The sequence below is a fragment of the Dermacentor albipictus genome, chromosome 10, assembly GCF_038994185.2.
Source record: "Dermacentor albipictus isolate Rhodes 1998 colony chromosome 10, USDA_Dalb.pri_finalv2, whole genome shotgun sequence".
Lineage (NCBI taxonomy): Eukaryota > Metazoa > Arthropoda > Arachnida > Ixodida > Ixodidae > Dermacentor > Dermacentor albipictus.
This window is the reverse complement of record NC_091830.1, coordinates 64,668,492-64,688,574: the sequence shown is the minus strand read 5'-3', so window position 1 is coordinate 64,688,574 and position 20,083 is coordinate 64,668,492. Positions and strand designations below refer to the sequence as shown.

General features: G+C 50.3%; 3 non-coding genes across 3 annotated transcripts; 2 read left to right on the top strand and 1 right to left on the bottom strand.

The window, feature by feature from the left end:
- The first annotated feature begins 7,021 nt into the window (after positions 1–7,021).
- Positions 7,022–7,211, top strand: LOC135904239 (U2 spliceosomal RNA). Its single transcript, XR_010565060.1, has one exon. It is a non-coding gene; the product is annotated as a U2 spliceosomal RNA (small nuclear RNA).
- A 9,199-nt stretch (positions 7,212–16,410) lies between these two features.
- On the bottom strand, positions 16,411–16,482 carry TRNAM-CAU (transfer RNA methionine (anticodon CAU)). The gene has a single exon. It is a non-coding gene; the product is annotated as a tRNA-Met (tRNA).
- A 2,103-nt stretch (positions 16,483–18,585) lies between these two features.
- Positions 18,586–18,669, top strand: TRNAL-CAG (transfer RNA leucine (anticodon CAG)). The gene has a single exon. It is a non-coding gene; the product is annotated as a tRNA-Leu (tRNA).
- The last annotated feature ends 1,414 nt before the right edge of the window (positions 18,670–20,083 follow it).

Sequence of the window (20,083 nt, the reverse complement as noted above, 5' to 3'; positions counted from 1 at the left end):
CCTGCTTTGGCTCCAGCAATAGACCCTGTCTTGTGCGCTTTCTGAGGTGAATAGAGTAATTAAGGGTGTAGCATGGCACGACTTCCTTCGTGTCGTTGTGTTTGGCACGAAAGGGTTCCTCCCACTTCGTGGTATCATTTCCATCCCCTTCAATTCTCTGGATGACAATGCACATTTCGTTGGACTTTTTTTTTTTCTGTGAACGGAAAGTACTTTCACACTGTAGATACGTGATAAAACAAAAACTACGATAAAAATCTGTGGTGCTTGCATTTCTTCACGTGTTTTGCAGCTGTGGGCCGGAATGTCAACTGCCGGTGGTCTGAAAAGTGCTAGCGTAAGCGCACGAGTTTATCGAGTACGTCTGATGCTTATGACAGCTGTAGCACACTGAACTACAATTAGAGCGGTGAACTTCCTAGTCGCTTGTGCAGGCAGCGGTAATTGGCCCATTTTGCATGAACACAGGTGCCGTAAAAAAACTGTTCCAAGTGAAATAAGAAAGCGTCGCCAGATGGCGTTGCTCTTGCTGTAACGTGTGTGCGTTACCAGGTGTCTGTACAGGAAAAACTGATTCACAGTGGAGGAAAAGAACTAGGAAGTTTTCCAGCAAGTACGTGGCCTGTAGGGTGGGCATCAAAGAACGGCAAGTTGGAGGCTGAAATAATCACGTGGGTGGCGGCAATGGAGAAGAAACCTGCCGTGAGCATCTACTTGGGGAAAGGAACAATTTATAATAAACTCAAAGGGAAGCGCGATAGGGATCCCTTAGAAATAAGCATGTGCTTGCTGCGGTAAATCTAGGGAAGCTAGGCGTATGTTTTATTAAAATGTGAAGATGTTTGCCCAGTGGTCGATTTAGGCACCGCTGGCCTCCTTGAAACCCTTGGGTTCAGCGAGAGCACTGGAAAAGTAAACATGTCCGCAATAGGGATTAGTAAGAGGCGATTGGGAGGATTGGTGGAAGTAGGAAAACGGAGACGTATAAAAGCAAAGTTCGCCACAGGGGATCAGAAAATATTGTGAGAATTCATAGTGTTTCTTAAACCTAGGTAGGACCTTAGGCAGTATAATAGCAAGGGCTTGGTGGCGCAACCCACCGCCTCGTTCCAAAGTGGATGCTCATAACATCCATCCACCCTGGCGTTTCATGAAGTGATGCGTTTACGGAGAGGGCGAAACTCTAGAGCGGTCATGGTGATTACTCTCCTATTTCCTTTACTCCCACTATCCCCCCCACCCCTGTTGACGCTGAGCCGTGCTCCCGTAAGGGGTGCAGAAAATAGCGTCAACAAGAACCACTTGGACGCATCACAGCCTTGAGAGGTGCTCTCGCTGCCTCGACGGTTCACTTGATACCAAAGTAGCGTAGAACCAGTGCTATTAATACGGCCCTTCGTGCCATTACGTCATGTGAGTCGGTAAAATGCCCATCAATTTCACAGAGCTAGTAAAGCTGCAAATTTAAAGCAAAAAAGAAAAGGTAAAATATGTCGGCAATCCTGCGCACTTGCTGTATATTGAGGACAATGAAACTGCCGACCTGCTTTCGCTTTAGTGAGTCGAAGTTTAGAGCTCTTATTTAAATAGCCGCTTTAGGCGGTGGAGTAGGAAACCATCGCAATGCACGCCTATAACCTAACAGCCTTAGAGGGCCTGTGCGTATAAAGGCCTGAAAGGCTCCCAGGCGAAGGTACCCGAGGTCCACTTTATCTGCCAAGGCCCCTGAGCAGGGGCCTTGACAGGTAACGTGGCGCCTTTAATTGCGACGGCTGGTCAACATTCATGAAGTGCCTGCTGGGATTTATCGCTCACGGCCAACGCCACTGACGCCGACGACACCGGATTTTCTGCGACACGAGCTCCTTAACGCTTTCGCGTTAATAACAGTTATGCAACGAAAAAAAATTCAGTGCCATTCCACTCTGTGAAGGTAGATGACGAGCGAAGCTGTGTTTGTGAGCCCCTCAATGGCGAACCGTTCATTGCAATGCGTCAAATGCCGTATGCACACAAATGGTGGGCGAGGCGCGACTAGTCGCTCCTCCACGATGTTGAGCCTCGGAAGATGATGAGGCACCGGCGGGTACACATACCCATGTATTGTCGCAAAACACGGCACGACAGCTATTACTAACGAATCCCGGCACGTAGAACGTACACGCAGCTCACCGCACTCCAAGGGCACACACTGTTCCACAGTAGCCAAGGCGATCGTGTGCTGGTCACCGTCCCGCAGTGCAGTAATGGTTGTGAGGTCACTCGAAATCCTCAAGTGGTCACACACGCCACACAAAACTGGTTCCCCACGAACTCCCTCTGAAACCTGGCCGTTGCTGCGGCGAAATGTTCCAAAGTTTGCGGATCAGGGCCACGTGGACGGTTCGCATTTCTTTCCGTTTCGCGGTCCTGGCGGGCAGCACGCTTACGGGAAAGCAGAAAGAAAAGAAAGGAGACACGCCAACGCTTGGAACGCCGACAAAGAGAGGGCGGTGGGAACGTAGACATGTTCGACGCGGGTCATTATGTATTGTAGGTTCTTAGCTTAACATCTGATACGGGTTGTGTTACGTTTGCGCCAGGCGTGTCGAAAAGGATCAGACAAGTTCCGAGGTGAAACGTTTATTAGCCCATGCTTGTGGGTTGAGGCTCGGCAAGAAAGAGAGGGCCGCTAGCAAGGGGCACTCTGCTTTTATCACTTAGTGGCGCATGCGCACTTCGCAGAGTGCTCTTATCAAGACGAGCGCCAGCCGACACAACACCACCTCCCCTTTTAATGGAGCACACAGTCACTCAGAGTCCAGCTTGGAATCTATCCGGTGGGCGACGATCTCGCATAGGGTAGCGTCTTGCCTCGGCGGGTGCTGGTGTTGCCTGTTGCGCAACCGGAGTTACCATGGGCGGTTGAGGACTGGAAGGAACTGGTGCGCCTGCAGTCTCAGGATAAAACAGGAACTCGCTGGTCGTAACTTCGCCAGCCGTTCCATGCCTAGGGGTAACGTCCTCTGCAGGCCTCTGTAACAGCTGATCCTGGTGCCGACGCCAGGTGAATGTGCCCCTCGGGGTGGTTGCACGTACTTGGAAAGAGACAGGTCCTGTTTGAGCAACAATCACAGCGGGAGTCCACTTTGGTTTTCCAGAATAATTACGTGCTAACACGCTGTCGCCTACCAAGAAGTGACGTTCGCGACACGGACGACTTAATGCCTGAGTGCACTGTCTGTGTGCTACTCTTTCCCCCACGGAAGGCTTTACGGCATCTAGCCGACTGCGTAAGCGTCGTCCTAGGAGCAATGCCGCCGGTGATTCACGAGTCGTCGCATGTGGCGTGTTGCGATACGACAGCAAAAATTTATGCAGCTTTACCTGCAATGTTCCTCCTGTGCCGTCTTTGCGCAGCGCATTCTTTAAGGTCTGGATGAAACGCTCTGCCAACCCATTGGAGCTGGGGTGGTAGGGAGCCGTGAGGACGTGGCGCGCTCCCATTGCCTGCACGAAGTGCTTGAACTCCTGCGAAGCAAACTGAGGTCCATTATCGGAAACAATTGTTTCAGGGTAACCAAAACGTGCGAAGAGCTCAGTCAAACAACGAATCGTGCTTTCTGTAGTTGTCGATCTCATTTCGAAAACCTCTGGCCATTTAGAATGTGCGTCGACCACCACTAAAAGCATGGTATTCTGAAAAGGTCCCGCAAAGTCTACGTGAACACGCTGCCACGGTGAAGTCGGCCATGACCACGGGTGAAGAGGTGCGTTGATTGGAGCGTTACGTTGCTCTTGACAACTAGCGCAGCTTCTGATGCGAAGTTCCAGGTCCGCCTCAAGAGTTGGCCACCACACGTAGCTGCGTGCTAGTTCTTTGCTGCGTACGATGCCGGGATGGCCGTCATGGAGTTCGTCCAGAACGAACCCTTGTAGCTTTGCAGGCACGACTACTCTTGCGCCCAGCATGACGCATCCCTGATGCACCGTCAGTTCGTTGCGTCTGCGAAAAAAAGGCTTCAACTGTTCATCCTTGATCGACGCGGGCCATCCTACATTTGTGAATTCCTTCACTTGACAAAGAATTCGGTCTTTACATGTGGCAGCCGCGATATCTCGACTAGAAACAGGCAACGAGTCCAAGCGCAACGAATAAAATGTTTCCTCTGTTTCTGTGGTTTCCGCTTCAAGAACTGGCAGCGGCAGACGCGAGCAGAAATCGGCTTCAGCGTTCTCGCTCGATTTTTTGAAGATAAGATTGTAGGAATAGGCTGCCAACGTAACGGCCCAGCGTTGCAAACGAGCAGCCGCGATGGTGGGAATACCGGTTGTCGGGCCCAATATTGTTTGAAGCGGCTTATGGTCTGTGACCAATGTGAATGAGCGCCCATAAAGATAGAAGTGGAACTTCTTTACACCGAAAATGATGGCTAACGCTTCTTTCTCCAGTTGACTGTATTTCTTTTCCGCTTCAGATAGCGTGCGTGAAGCGTAAGCAATGGGCCGCGCCCTTCCGTCATCGTAGACATGAAATAGGACCGCTCCCACACCATACTGAGAAGCGTCGCATGACAGCCTAAGTTGTCTTTCAGGGTCATAGTGTGCGAGCGTAGGTGGTTGTGCCAATAGCGCTTTCACTTGGTTGAACGCTTTTCTAGCATGCTCGTCCCAGTGCCACGCTACCTTTTTTTGCAGAAGTCTGGAAAATGGTTGAGCTATCGTTGCTAACTGGGGCACGAACTTACTGTAATAGTTCACAACGCCCAACAAAGACTGAAGCTGCTTCTTTGATTTTGGTTCTGGAGCCTGGAGAAGTGCGTCAACTTTATCTGACAATGGGGAAATGCCTTCAGCGCTGATTTTGTGCCCAAGGTAGTGAAGTTCGCTTTGAAAAAACGAGCACTTCTCTTTCTTTACCCTGACACCTCGGCTTTGAAGACGCCCCAGCAGCGCTTCGAGATTAGCTAAGTGGTCTTCTAGGGTTTTCCCAGTTACCAAAATATCATCTAGGTAGCAGCAAACACCCTTGAGGTCCTTCAACATCGTGTCCATTATCTTTTGGAAAATCCCCGGCGCGGAAGCGATTCCAAAAGGTAATCGGTTGACGACAAACAATCCTTTGTGCGTGTTCAAGGTTAGGTATTGCTTTGAGGCATCAGACATGACCACTTGCTGATAAGCGCGGTTTAGGTCGATCTTTGAAAAATGAGTGCCACCAGACAGAGCCGCGAATAAGTCATCGACCTTCGGCAACGGGTAACGTGTGACGTCAAGGCACGGATTCACTGTCACCTTATAATCGCCACAGAGACGTATGCCACCGTCTTTCTTGATAACGGGTACCACTGGCGTTGCGTAATCTGACGTGGCAACGGCCGTTATGATGCCCATTTTTTCCATCTTCGAAAGTTCAAGCTCAACCGCCTTTTGCAGTGCGAACGGCACGTTTCTTGCTTTGAGAAACTTCGGTGCCTGATTAGGCTTGAAATACAGCTCGGCCCTTTCTTCTGTAATCATGCCTAACTCATCTTTAAATAGAGAGTCGTACTTTGCGATCAAGGCGTGTAGCCTTTCCTCTAAACGACAAGAAAAAGGCAGCTCTGAGCTTGGCAGCTGGTGGACGTTCCAGATTTTGCTCCACTCCAGCCTAATTGCCTGAAGCCATTCCCGACCCAGCAACGGCGGCCCCTCCTGGTCGACGACGTATAAAGGAAGACTCGCCGTGTTGCCACCGTGCTGCACCTTGACTTGCAGGACGCCTTTTGGGATCACCAGGGCTCCTGTATAGGTGCGGAGCTTCACTTCTGTCGGGTTGAGCCTGGCTGATGAAAGAAATTGGCGGTATTGTTTGAAAGGCATGACTGTGACGGCGGCACCTGTATCTAGCTCCATATGGACTGTCACATCATTTACTTTCATCGGTACCATGATGGGCTCAATACTGGGAGCAGATACGCCCTTTACGGATACCACTTCCGAGCGGGATACTACCGATAACGTTTTTACAGTGTCTTTGAAGGGGCGTTTCCCTCGCGACGTGCTGGAGGTGCTACGGCAAACTCGTTGTAGGTGTCCCCTTTTGTTGCACTTATAGCATTTGTCATTTACGTGGGGACACGCTTTGCCGGAATGTTTCGGCGACCCGCAGCGAAAACATGCCTGCGACTGGACACTCGAAGTCGCCTGTACCTTATGCATGAGGTTGGCTGTAGACACCCCTGCACTGGCTTCCGCAGTGCTTTTCGTTGCCGCCTCCATAGCCACAGCGCGCTCTACCGCTCTCTGAAACGTAAGCTTGCTATCCTCCGTGAACAGCACTCGCTGTATATCCTCTCTTAACAAGCCGCAGACGAAGCGATCCCGGAGGGATTCATCTAACGCGCTTCATAAATCACAGGTGCGTGCTAGCTTCCGTAGCTCGGCAATGTAATCAGAAATGGACTCGCCTTCGACTTGCTGCCTCCTGTGGAACTTTGCTCGCTCGCCAATGATCGACGGTTTCGGCGACAGATGGTCCCCCAGCGTCTTCTTTAGTACCTCGAAGCTCTTGGCTGAAGGCAGCTCCGGGGCAACCAGCGATTTCAGAAGACTGTAGGTACTGGGGCCTATGATGCTCAGGAATGCATGTACTCTGTCACCTTCGGGAATGCGGTTGACGATAAGAAACGACGTCAGCCGTTCTTCGTACGACGCCCAGTCATTCGAGGAAACGTCGAATGGTTCCATGTGGCCCAGTTGAGCAGCAAACTGCGTCGAACCTGCACTGGCTTCTTCGTTCATGGTATCAGTCAGCGAAGAAAAGAAAAAGCAGTACTCTTCAATCGTCGATACTGAACAGAGGCTGAATGCCGAGAACACTTGCCTTCCTTGACGCTGCGCAGCTCTTCAAAATCCCATCTTCGTCGCCACGTGTTACGTTTGCGCCAGGCGTGTCGAAAAGGATCAGACAAGTTCCGAGGTGAAACGTTTATTAGCCCATGCTTGTGGGTTGAGGCTCGGCAAGAAAGAGAGGGCCGCTAGCAAGGGGCACTCTGCTTTTATCACTTAGTGGCGCATGCGCACTTCGCAGAGTGCTCTTATCAAGACGAGCGCCAGCCGACACAACAGGTTGTATTCGGACGTAAGGTATTGAACTTATTTTTGCAAGTTGGTGGAGTGCTTAAAGCCTGCTTCACCTCCGCCGTGGGTCGGCCCGGTACTGTACTATCTTCGGGATCGGCCTACGTATGGGGAGAAATGCTCAATCTGCATGGCTGAATAGACGCACGCAATCTTTTCCAGAACCTAGCCACATACAGCTTCGCTGTAAATACTGGCAGTTTCGCCCGAAAGGCGAAGCCTCGACTGCGATAGCAAATTAGCAGATAACCATACGAAATAAGAATAGTACTTTTATTGTTCGTACCAACTTGTGAAAATTCGCTTGCTAACTAAATTAACGAGTATGATGTCAGTGCGTACAGATCACACTCGATGAGCGCGGACACTCGCTGTCAGAACGCGGCAGCAGCAGCGAGCGAAGTGACCTTCGTGCTGTATATCGCTTCAACACAAACATAGTGCCGATAACACACATCACGCACAAAACTACGAGCCACCGACGCACCCAGACTGCCCGCATATGCGCAGTTGCGGGCACAGAACGCCAGCCCCCTGCCCCCCGGTGCCTCGTTTGGAACAGGGGGCTGCGCACTTCCTGCCCGCTTTCCTCCCTGTAGCGCGGGCGAGGATGAGTCGCGATCAGTGGCGTAGCAACAGGGGGGGCCGGGGGGCCGTGGGCCCCGGGTGCAAGGGGTCAGTGAGGGGGGGGGGGGTGTCATATACGTCTGGAGACACCCCTCTTTCCGCCGGCTACACCCGGGGAGGGGGGTGACAGAAGACCTATGGGCCCCGGGTGCCAGACGACCTAGCTACGCCACTGGTCGCGATCGTCGGCTCCCCTCGCACGTACACGGGGCGACGCTGTTATCGCCCTTGGACTTTATGTGGGACATCACGGCGACGGCAGAAATGCGCCTGTATAGTGTCCATATAATTGATATCGCAATGAAACGAGACAAAATAATAAAAACTGCTAAGGTGTTCCAGGAGGAGCGGGCCCGCACACTCATTGCCACACATTTTTGTACAGAACTGTTGCCACGGGCACTTCACCTCCTCTCTTCCACTCCCGCTGTTGGCAACCGCCTACTTTCCAGTATTGCTGCCCTGTACTGTACAAGGTGTCGCTTAGTTGTGGGCACTGCCGCAGCCTGCATTTCACCCTCCAGTATGGTACACGGCACCTCAAGAGTCTTCAAAGCCGAGCGCTACAGCTAGCGCTGTCTCGGAACCGCACTCACCAAGTTGGTCGCCGTGACGCACAAGATGTTTGGTCGTTTCGTCAGGCTCCCCACATTAACGGCGCAACACAAGTCACTGTTTCGCCAAACACTCGCAACCACGCCAGTAAGGCGCAGAGCCCCTGCTCTGGCCTCGTAACAGGGAGCTCCATACGCTACAGACTTGCAGGCGGATGGCATTGATGGATCTCTTAGCCTTGCGGTAGAGGGGCAGAGCATGTATGGGCAAGTGCTTGGCGTAACGCCATGTCCCGGACTCCGTTGCGCCGCCTTGGCGTGCGCGCCGACCGCTACCGCCAGTATGAGGCCTCGTACCAGGCCGTATTGGTAATACTACTGGTATAAAAACCGCCTCCACCACTTGTCAAGTGGGTGCTGCAGTGCAACAGTTAACCTGCCGAGAGGGGGCCTAGCCCCTCCTTACAAAATGTAGAAAGGGGGGGGGGGGGTGACTTTAAGCACTGCACGGATGTGCATGAAACATAGTAACATGTACAAAATGTCCCTAGCAGGCACATGCTGGACTTGTCAGGGTTATCCGAACTTCACTAGAGGATATCCACTGCATCCCCACGGGACGTAGTTTTTGTCCCTAGGGTGTGCATTTGCTTGAACTTTCAGCTATTCTTACGACGTACATGAGTGAAATACTTTGCATAAACGAACGTCACCGCGGGAGATAGGCAGCTTGCGTGCCTGTTGAGGGCAGTGCTGTCGAGATGTGAAATGTTTACGCTTGAAGAGAACCCTATGACGGCGATCTTCTGGCGCCTGCCGCAGAAAACCGTTCGGCACTACTCGAGATTAAAGGGCCCCTGAAACGGTTCGGACAAATTTTGTAGGCGCGTAGGGTACAGCTTAAGTAGAACATTCGCACCACAATTTAAGTGAAGCGTTACGTATTAATGGAGCTGCAAGCGATTAGAAGTTACCCTCCTCCCTAGCTATGCTTTTCCTCCTCAACTCGCTCGCCGAGCGAGCGGCGCTAAGCTCCGCCTTCACTGGTCCTGCGTCACGATGCGACGTCACATCGCTCACTTCCGGTTGTTTAGGAGCACGCCCCCTCCCGCGCGAGACCTCTCCGCTAGCCGCTTGGCCGTCGACCGAGAGCTGCGTGCGTTGCGAGCATTCTGTCGTAGCGCCGAACGTGTCCGGTACTCCGCTAAAAACAGGCAAGCTGGTCATTTCGGCAAATGACTGGAGGCATAAACTCAAGCTGATGAAGGAACTTTAGCGTGGACGTACGTGAGCAGCCTGATCGGTCTGCACGGTCCAGACACTTGCTGGCGCAGGGCTTAACCAGTCAAACAAAGCGCTAATATTGCTCTAACCAAGTGTAAAGCATTTTAAACATTTATAAATCAACGTGTTGATGATTACACTCCTGCGAAAAATACACACCAGCAGCAAAGAATACACTTCGTTGCTGCTACTGTGTATGGTTGAGCTCTGTGCCACCAGGTGGCTGCACCGTGCAGACCGTTTACATTTGCCCTTCTGCTCATCTCGTAGCTCATCCCGGCACAGTCAAGCGGCCAGACCCTGTCCCCTTGCGCTTGCGTTTGCCCTAATACTGGACTCGCGGTTTGCAGGTCGCTAGGTTTGCAGTCCACAAGGCAACAAAGTCGAATCATAGTGCTCGCGAAAAGACTGAGACCGACTCTGACCGCGGAGCTCTCGTCAAAATGGAGTACGTTGTAACACAAGCAGACGACACTTGCTGTGTGCCGGAAGTGCTGAAGTGTACTAAAAAACTATTCTTGTGTATTCTCTTTAAGTTATTTTCTTTTTACAAAACAAAGTAACTAACATTCCAACTATTACGAGCATCATTTGTTCACCATAAAGTTGGAAAAATTATCGACCACGCGCCCTGGTCAGCCAATCAGATAGCTCGCCCAAGTGACGTAATATGGGTTATTTGCATCATATGGGTAGGGGCGGCTTAAAATTCCGCCGAGCAGTGCGCTGCGATCGGCAGCGATGGGTATTTTTAAAACCTTATAATAAATTACACGCTTTACGCAAAGCACTTAGATGCATCAATTAATGATCAGAATAACCTACTCTAACGACTCAGTACGTTTGTAGAAAATCGCCAAAATCGTTTCAGGGTCCCTTTAAGCCGCGATTGCCGCCTCACCCTCGCACATACAGCATAGGGTGCGCGGCGACGATTTCATCGCCCTTGGAATTTATACGGAGCCTCACGAGAAATGCGCCTGGGTTGTCCATATAATCGTTATCTTAATAATAGCGTAGTCCCGCGCAAGACGGGCTTTGCGGTGACGATGCCTACGAGATGTCGCCAGAGTAGCGCACGTCGTCTGTGTGGAAACAAAGGGCTGCATGAGCGGAGGTCTGTCTGCGGAGGCTTCTGTGAATCGTGCCCACGCGTCACCCATTATCGCCGCCTCTCGCGATCTCCCGATTAGCGAGGCGGTCGCGCCACACATCGCTTCGTTTTCAACGTGCCACACGAGACGCATGGTCCGCGCCAGTCATTATATCGCGAAATTAGAACACGTATACAGCGTATACAGCTGCGCTCAAATTTCGCATTATGATCGAGTATCGTAATCTTCGGGGAATACTTTACGCGAAACACTTGCTTTACTAGCAACTGCCATGCCACTGCCGTTTTTGCAGGCCGAAAACGTGGCTATATGCGCGCATATTAACAGCGAGAAATATTTCGACGATAATTTCACTAATTACGAAAAAATGCGGTCATTAAATTCCTAATTGTTCACTTTAGGGCACGTTGTAATCGCTAAACAGCAAAAAGGGGAAAAAAGAGAGAGAAAAAGGAGAGACAGACAGTAGAGGAAGTTAGTTGACCCGCCATGGTTACTTAGTGGATATTGGGAGCGACCTCCACCACTGTAAAAGCTGGCGCCACCGTCGGCTTGACGTGGAATGAGGGATCACGTGGACACAGCGGCCGCGTCAGCTGCTTCGGAAGTGCTGAAGCGAACAGAAAACGAAAGTTTTAAAGTCTCACCTGCGCTGCGGTTCTGATTAAGTGGTGAGGTTTTCCCGCCTTGGGGGTATCTGCTTGACAGCACTTGAAAGTACTATAATAGGTAGTGGTTGCTTTTGGAGACGTGCAGCGTGGTAGGCTACTGCTTGGTACCGCAGTGCCGGTCGTACGCAAAGGAGCCCGGTCTCAGCCTTATTCACACGTAGCCGCAGGATAACAAGCTGCGTGAAGCTTGGCTCGCGAAACTTAGAACCAGCAGACAGCCACCGGCTACAACTTAGGTATGCAGCAAGCACAGACGCGAGGAAGATTTCTGCTACGGCGCCAGTGGTGGTGGTGGTGAAAACTTATTAAACAGAGAGGGTGAAGCTCGCAGGCTCCACTAAACTAGGCGTCGTCCGTAGTCCGGGACGTCATTGGTCGAAGCCGCCGCTCGAGCCTGTTGGACCAGAGCTCGTTGTTCCTCTAGTTCGGAGCTACTGAGCAGGGTCGCCTCCCAGTCTTTTCGAGTGGGGTGGGAAATAGGGGATAGCTTGGGATTCCGTTGACAGGCCCAGACGATGTGATATATACCTGCCAAACCACCATAGTTCATGGCATTGCCCGCTGATATTAAGATCGAAATGTTTAGCTATAACTGGGCAGAGCAACGTATTAGTTTGGAGGCGCCGTAGGACGCGTTCGTCTGTTTTGGATGGGCCTTTCACCGGAGGGGGATACACCCGGCCCTGCTCGCAGAAGTAATCTCAGATTGCACTGAACCGTAGTAAAGGGGTAGGCCATTCAAGCTGTTTAGGGCAACAAGGAGGTTCCTGGGGAATGGGTGCGCGGGCCGCTGCATGTGCAGCTTCATTACCTCAGAAGCCTCGATGGCCTGGAGTCCAGATTATTCATTTTGGCGAGGGATCTCGGTCCCTGATGCAGAGTTTGAGAATTTTGTTGGCTGGCGGAGTGATTTCCCCAGACAAGTAGCTTCCACAGGCCGTTCGAGAGTCAGTAAGTGTGCATTCCGATTGCGGGTCTGAAGCCGCCAAGGCGATAGCAACCTCCTCTGCTTGGTTTGGATTCACGGCTCTAAATGAGAGGCCATCCACCCGAGTTCCCCTATGTATAACCGCCGCCGTGTAATATCCCCTGGGCGATGGTCCGGCTACATCAACGTAGTAAACCCCAGAACGGGAGCCAAGCCGTCTTTCTTGCGCTTTGGCATGCGCGTGTCTTCTTCCTTCATGTATTTCTTTCGTCATATTACGAGAGAGGGGGGGGGGGGGGCACCCAGAGTTTGGTGCGCCAAAGCTCTGGGATGTGCTCTGTGTGTTCAGGTTCGCAATCGTGTTGAATGCTCAGGCGGTCCAGCAGACGACGCCCTGGGGCAGTCTGCATGAGCCGTGTGCAGTGGCGTAGCAACAGGGGGGGCCGGGGGGCCGTGGGCCCCGGGTGCAAGGGGCCAGTGAGGGGGGGGGGGGTGTCATATACGTCTGAAGACACCCCTCTTTCTGCCGGCTACACCCGGGGAGGGGGGTGACAGAAGACCTATGGGCCCCGGGTACCAGACGACCTAGCTACGCCACTGGCCGTGTGTATTGGCTTGTAAGGTGGGTGTCCCTGAGCTCCTGAATAAGGACCCCCAAGGCAGATAGTTTCTGATTGGAAGTGCTGATCCGGACTGCAGTGTTCCACGAGTAGCAGAAAACGCGCACTGAGACGCTAGCCCGCGGCGCGGCTAATGTCATGACGCTTTATTTGGTCTATGAACTTGTTGATGCTAGATTCTGGCGAGTTCACTGGAATGGAAAGGGAGCGGTAAGAAGCACATTATAACAAAGCATGGCACGTGGTCATGTTTGTGTTATGAATTAATGTACTGCATTACAAAACAGAAGCAGCGGGAAATCGCACGCTGAGTAGGCCGATAAACATGCAGTGCGAGGCAACTTGAGAAATAATATTGAAAACTCCAAGAATTTAGAGAGAAAAAAAAATATTGAATCCTCGCGACGGCACATCACAGTCGCCGTAGGCGTCGAAGTCTCTATGACGAAATTATTTTTGAACAGCTGATAGCGTCCACGCAACAATGGTTGCTTGTGTAGTGTCAAATGCTCATATTCCACAGCCTAAAGCTCACGGCACGGTGCGAAAACGCGCTCGCAGCGAAAGCAAAAGATTGTGCTCGGACATGCATGCAGACGCGCAGTCGGTCGCTGCGAACCCGTGCGATCGCTGCATTGTGGTTTCATCCTGTTATGCTCCATTCGGTTATACAGACAGCCCACTATAAGAACATATTTCACATAGCTTGCTCTCAGCATTTGCCTACCTTTCACGCAAGAAGCCGGTTCGGGAGATTCCATCGCTGCGACCGCGCGCAGTGGCGTTCACTGAACATATTCGGTAAAGACATAGCGTATGTGAACGATTCTGTGCTTTCCGTTTGTCCAAGATTCTTATTTTGACAGTAAAAAAACTCCCCTCGTTTTGGGTGTACTTACAAAAATCTCCAGGAGGGCGGCCGCGTGTTTTTTATTGGGCGCCGTAAGCCAAACCTATGAGTAGCGCGCCGCGTTATCCCTCATACTACGCAAGGGAGGCGCTTCCGACAGATGGCGTCTCCGTAAGTCCTCGCCTCCAATATGGTGTTGGACTGATAGAGAAGAGGTCGCGGGATCGAATGCCGGCCAAGGCGGCTGCATTTCGATAGGCGCGAAATGCGAAAGCTCCCGTGTACTAAGATTTATGTGCACTCTAAAGAAACCCAACTGGTCCAAATTTCCGCGTAATCCCCCACTACGGCGTGCCTCATAATCAGATCGTGATTTTGGCACGTAAAACCCAGTTATTATAGTAGATGGAGTTGAATCTCGCAATTCAGCAAATCTCTACAACTTTTGTGGGACGTTGATTGTTATACGTGCCTACCACTTTCACCAAACTACTTAAGCTCCTGATCGACCTAATATAAAACACGGTCACAGCGCACACAGTCTCATTACAAGTTGCATTACACGGGAGCCACGCGCAACTATTTCGCAAAGCCACCGCAGTCGTTCATGTCGCACGACGGTAATAAGGGCAGAACGCCGGAACTGACAAAAGGCCGCAAAACTAGAGCGCAGTCAGCAACGGCAAAAAGCCTCCTCCGCACATTTCGCGACCGCGCATCCGCACGGCCAAGCTGCGTTGGGTCGGTTGGGTTGCTCAATCGAGACGTATACCCTTCATCTCCGCTCCCTACATACGCTCTCGGCCATCTTCCATGCTCTCGGTTCCCGTGCCGGTAGCTCCGCCATCAAATCGACGCCGGCCGCGGACAACTCTCGCCATCTGGCGAATGTTTTCGAAAGACAGACACCACCCCCCACGTTTTTCGAGCTCTCCCCGGCACAAAAAACCTTCGTTGGTTCGGGCCGTTGGAGTGCCGCCGGCTGCAATCTCCCCCGCTTCCTCCTCATCGCCCTTCGACACACACACGCGCACACACACACACACACACACACACACCCGTGTGCGCATACGGTGCGTACACAAGAGACGACCTCCTCTCCCCGGCGTTCTCCCCTGTCGATAGCGCTAGCGAGGCGGCGAGCTTGTTGCAAGACTCTCTCTCCAGTCAAAAAGCAAAAAGCGCCGGCTGCCACGTCTCGCCTGTGCTTGTGTGTGCCTACAAACCTTTGAAAATGGCTGCCTTTTTTATCTTTCTTTTTTTATAACGGAGGCTTGCGACCGGCGCCGCTTTCTTTTTATCTCTCTTCCTCCATTGCCTTCTGCAGCTCATTTCTCGTCTGCTGAGAGAGCGATAGTGAAGAGGAAGAGCTCCTCGCCGGCTGCGTGCTTGTTCACTCTCCGGACTCGCTTTTTCTCTCCTTGTTTCGACGCCCCATTTTCCTGTGTTCATTCTCCTCGCGCTAGAGGCTTTTCCGGTGCGCGGCTTTCTTTATGACCCTCTTTTTTTTCCGCAGCAACCTCGTCGTGAGTGTCGACAAAAGGACGAAAAAGGCGAGGGGCCGTCTCTCTTTGCTCGCAACGTGGACTTCGTCTTGCGAACTCTGCTCTTCTTTGAACAACTTACCCGCGCCTCTCAACTGCTGCCTTCCCTCTTCGTTCAACCAAACCAACAACTGCCGCCTTTTCGCTCTTTCCTATTTTCACCTTTCGCCCGCCCGGGTCCGTTTGGTTTGGCGCGTTTTTGGAAGCGTCCGGCGAGGCGAACCGGGGAAAATGGCTTCCTCTCCAGGCTTGCTTTTTCTTGCCGCCTCCGACCGCAAGAAGGAGACGCGGTGCCTCTTGATCGTCGCTTGCAGAGGGTTTAACGATGTCAAACTAGCGTCAACAGGCGGATCGATTGCTGCTTCTAAAAGCCGCCTTTGGCTACAGCTCAAGTAATTTCGCGCTCTGAATCTGCTAATAGGACTTTCCGTTGGCTGTGCGGGGGCACGTACAGGTCTGAAATCGGTGTGACAGCGAATAGTTACATCCTTGATGCGGAACTACGTTTGGGCATCGATAATTATGAAAGGTGATGGCAATCAACAGGCTAATATTTGAAAATGATTCGTGATCAGTATTGATGCACGTCAGAGTAAATTACGTGGACTACTCTGCCTTTGTCAGTAAAGCCCTGCGCACCACCTCGCATGCAGATGTAAAGGTCAACGCTCAATTTCAGGCTCTCTTGAAGACGAATTCGTCTAAAGGGTCTCGAAAATAAATTACTCGTTGTACAGAAGGAAGGGGAGGGATTATTATTATTACAGTTGTGTTCACCGTTTCGAGGGAAGTCTTGCGGTCCGGATATGAGCATATCAGCGCCTGTGACGCGTGATTTTCTAACGTAGCGATCGTGTCTCTACAACCATTCTCAACACACCGATATTACTGAAATACAGACAGAAAATAAATAAACTGATAAACTGCACAAAAGTGGAGAAACTGTCGTTAACTGTATTTAAACAGAGTATAGCTACAGACAAAACTGTACGTATCACGCGAAACGTTAAAGTAGAAACGAAACGGAACGTTGAAAGGCCTTCACATACTTATAGTTATGTAAAAGTAAGTCAAACTTAAAAAAAAAAAGTTGCTCGAAAAAAAAAAAAAAAAATGTAGCAGAGCGTGGTTTCGATCCACGGACCTCTGGGTTATGGGCCCAGCACGCTTCCACTGCGCCACTCTGCTAGGCGTCCACCATGTTCAGTTAAGGTGCTTATAAACCATACAGTTTTTTTTTTGACAATATTCAGTGTATTTATTTATATATTTTGCATTTATGCCGTAGTAACCTCCGTAGCCACATAAGACTTTAACAAAATTGTATTTTTTTCACTGTTACGCCTGTTTTATTTCAATTTTCAATACTTTCGTAAGAGCATGTGGCAAGCGTAGGGCTGTTGCCTTTTGAGTCTGTGAGTAGATGTGTACTAGCTGTGAGTATGACTATGAATAACGAATATTTTTCCGTCCTTGATACGAGTGATGCTATTTTGCATCGTGCTTTTGAAGGATTATGGCACTATTATTACTACACCGTGCTCGTCAACGCGAGATCGTAACATTTGAACATATGTCAGTGATGGTAGGTTGGCTAGCGATAGTCTTTGCGACACTTCTTAGTATCGCTTGTGTAGATGGCTTTTAGCAAATGCGCAGTTACACCTGGTGGGCTTTTCCTTAGTGGAAGCATCAGATATTAAATTAATATGTAGTAGCTAAGCAGCACGACTCTCACGTTACCTAATCAACAATGTTTCAGTAAGTATCATCGTAATTGTTCACTTTAGGGCACATACTGGGGTCGAGCAGTTAACGTCTCATTAACATTTTTTTATTATTTAGGAATACTGTAGCCCTCACTTGGGGGTCATTACAGGAGAGGAATTGTCAAAGAAAGCACAAATTCGTAGAGCATTGTCAAACACAAATTATAGGAAGGATGAACAAGCATGTAAGTGTAAGGTCTGTCAGAAATGCAAGAAATAACAGTAAGCATGATCAATTATTAATTATACCGTTGCAAGTAATACAATACTAGTTGAGTGTAAAACTCTTGTAACATTTTTTGTGCTTTTACAGTTAGCAGGAATCCTGTGCTTATGTATTGTGGTCAAATGCATCGTTAATTAACTCTCATCAGCACTTCACTTCTGAACGGAACTGACAAGTATCAACGAACAGAAAATTTGGCAGGCTCGGCTGTAGTTGACGCCTACGTAATGCGAAGCATTCGTGATTTGAAGGGAACGGTTGCGTGATCATGTAAATGTCGTGTATAGCCAACGGTTATGTAGGGATTACGTACTGAAGTGTTTATAATAACCTACACAGAATATTTGCAATTGCAAGATGTATAAGATTGAAAGCAAATTGAGCCCCCATGACAAGTACCCAGTCGCCAGGTAGCCAAGAGGGACTGACCGGCCCTCAGGTTCGACTACGTAGGCACATGCACGCAATAAGAGAAGCGATCTGCAGTCACTGGCGTAGCAACAGGGAGGGCCGGGGGGCCGTGGGCCCCGGGTGCACGGGGCCAGTAGGGGGGGGGGGGGGGTGTCATATACGTCTGAAGACATCCGAAAATTGTCGATATCCTCGCCTTCCTCGACTACACCCGGGGGGGGTGACAGAAGGGCTAAGGGCCCCGGGTGCCAGAAGACCTAGCTACGCCACTGGCGATCTGCCATTCGTTCGTTCAGGCGGTCGGGGAGCCAACAAAGGTGTATAGGAGATGTTGGGGGAGCACTGGACACCGCGCTTTGAGTGTAACATTTCAAAAGCGGCCCGTTTCGAAACTTCATCCGGTGTTGATGTTGGCTCCGTTCAGCACATTTTCTTGCCCTTCTTCTTTTCCAGTTGAGTGGGCACGCCGCTCTTTCGTCCTGTGTTTTCCGTTCACATAATATAGTGCTCCATAGCGTCAGCCTCCCCTGTATAGAGAAACAGCACTGTATGGGTCCCTATAGCACATGGCTGCTCAAAACAACATTAATCGAGACGTACACTGTAGAAGTTGTCTCCAGCGCACCAGCGTGGGCATTTTTGTCGGGAAGGTTGCGAGCGCAGACAGGATGCCGGTTTGTTTTATCGTTTGGGGACGAGACAAGCGATGCAAACTCCCCGTGTCCCTTCACGCCTCGTTAAGGTACAGTCATCACGTTTTTTTTTTCTCGCTTTCATAGTTGCATATTTGTGTTCCGGGGTGAAACAAACCCGACGTTTACACCACAGCAGTCTCACCAAAGGATCCCGCTTGACAGCGCTCTGATTTCGAAGCTCACCCGTCCTGTCAGGATGGCCGAGCGGTCCAAGGCGCTGCGTTCAGGTCGCAGTCCGGTCTTCCGGGCGTGGGTTCGAATCCCACTTCTGACACATTTTTTTTTCCTGTTTCACGTCATTCTTATTCAATTTTCTTGATTTATTCATAAATTTTTTTTTCATGCGCTGTCAGCTTCAGGACAAAGGATCCAGCGTCAGGACTACAGTTCATGTCCCGCCGGCAGAACAGTACCTTTCGTATTTTGGTAAATTCAATGACTCTGACACAACTGTGCAGCTGAGCCTGGTTAAAAACAAATAGATATATATGATGCCGTTTAACATGCGAAGACCACAGTCTGATTATGAGGCACGCCGTAGTGGGGGACTCCGGAATAGCTAACCCTAGCGAGTGTTAAAGCCAGCGCCACCCCTAATAAACCTTGGCTAGAGTGTACTAGCCAAAGTTTATTGGCGGCGTATGTCGAACATTCTTTCTGCCGCAAGCGTCACGAGTACGTGATCATTTTGGGTGAAGGCAACTGGTCAATAAACCCACACATGCTACCCGAAGGCGTGAATGTCGCCGGATTCGAGACACTCGTAATGTAACGAACAAGAAGAAAGAGAACCGAGGGGCCCGATTTTTATTAATGATATCACAAGAAGTGAACAAACAAAGACACCAAGGACACCATACGGGGAAATTGTACTTATTAATTGAAATAAGGAAATGGCAAATTAATGGAAATGAGCTGCGGATGACAAAACAACTCACACTCCCAAACACTCCCAGGCTTAGTTCTAGTAGTAAAACATAAATACCCAAGGAAGTTGATGGGAAAACGGCGCCGCGGTTGCTCACTTGGTAAGAGCATCGCAAGCGTAGTGCGAAGATGTGGGTTCGTATCCCACCTGCGGCCAGTTGTTTACTATTTCTTTAATTAGTAACTACAAGCAATTTCCCCTATTCTGTCCTCGGTGTCTTTGTTGGCTTCTTAAGATATGATCAACAACAACAGGGCCCCTCGGTTCTCCTTCTTCTCGCTCACACACACACACACACACACACACACACACACACACACACACACATACATATATATATATATATATATATATATATATATATATATATATATATATATATATATATATATATATACATACACACAGGGTGTCCGAACTATCATATACCAATATTTAAAAATATGCAAACGCCACGTAGCTGGACAGGACCAAGGTAATGTTGCTTGCCGTCGCCTGGAGATACTCGGAGCTTCATTTGCATTCCGCCGAACTACACAATTCGTCTTCATTAATTAATGCACTTCTGAAATATTATATTTAGGTGAAAAGTATCGGTGAAGAAATTGTAGACCAACATGAAAAAAACTCCCGACGCAGCTTTTTGTCGCTGAGTACGTGCTACGTGAATTCGTTTTTCCGAACGTGAAAGAAGTCCGCGAATACACTCAAAGTGCCTCGAGCGGCCAGTCGCGCGGCAATCTTGCGTGTGTTCGCGGGC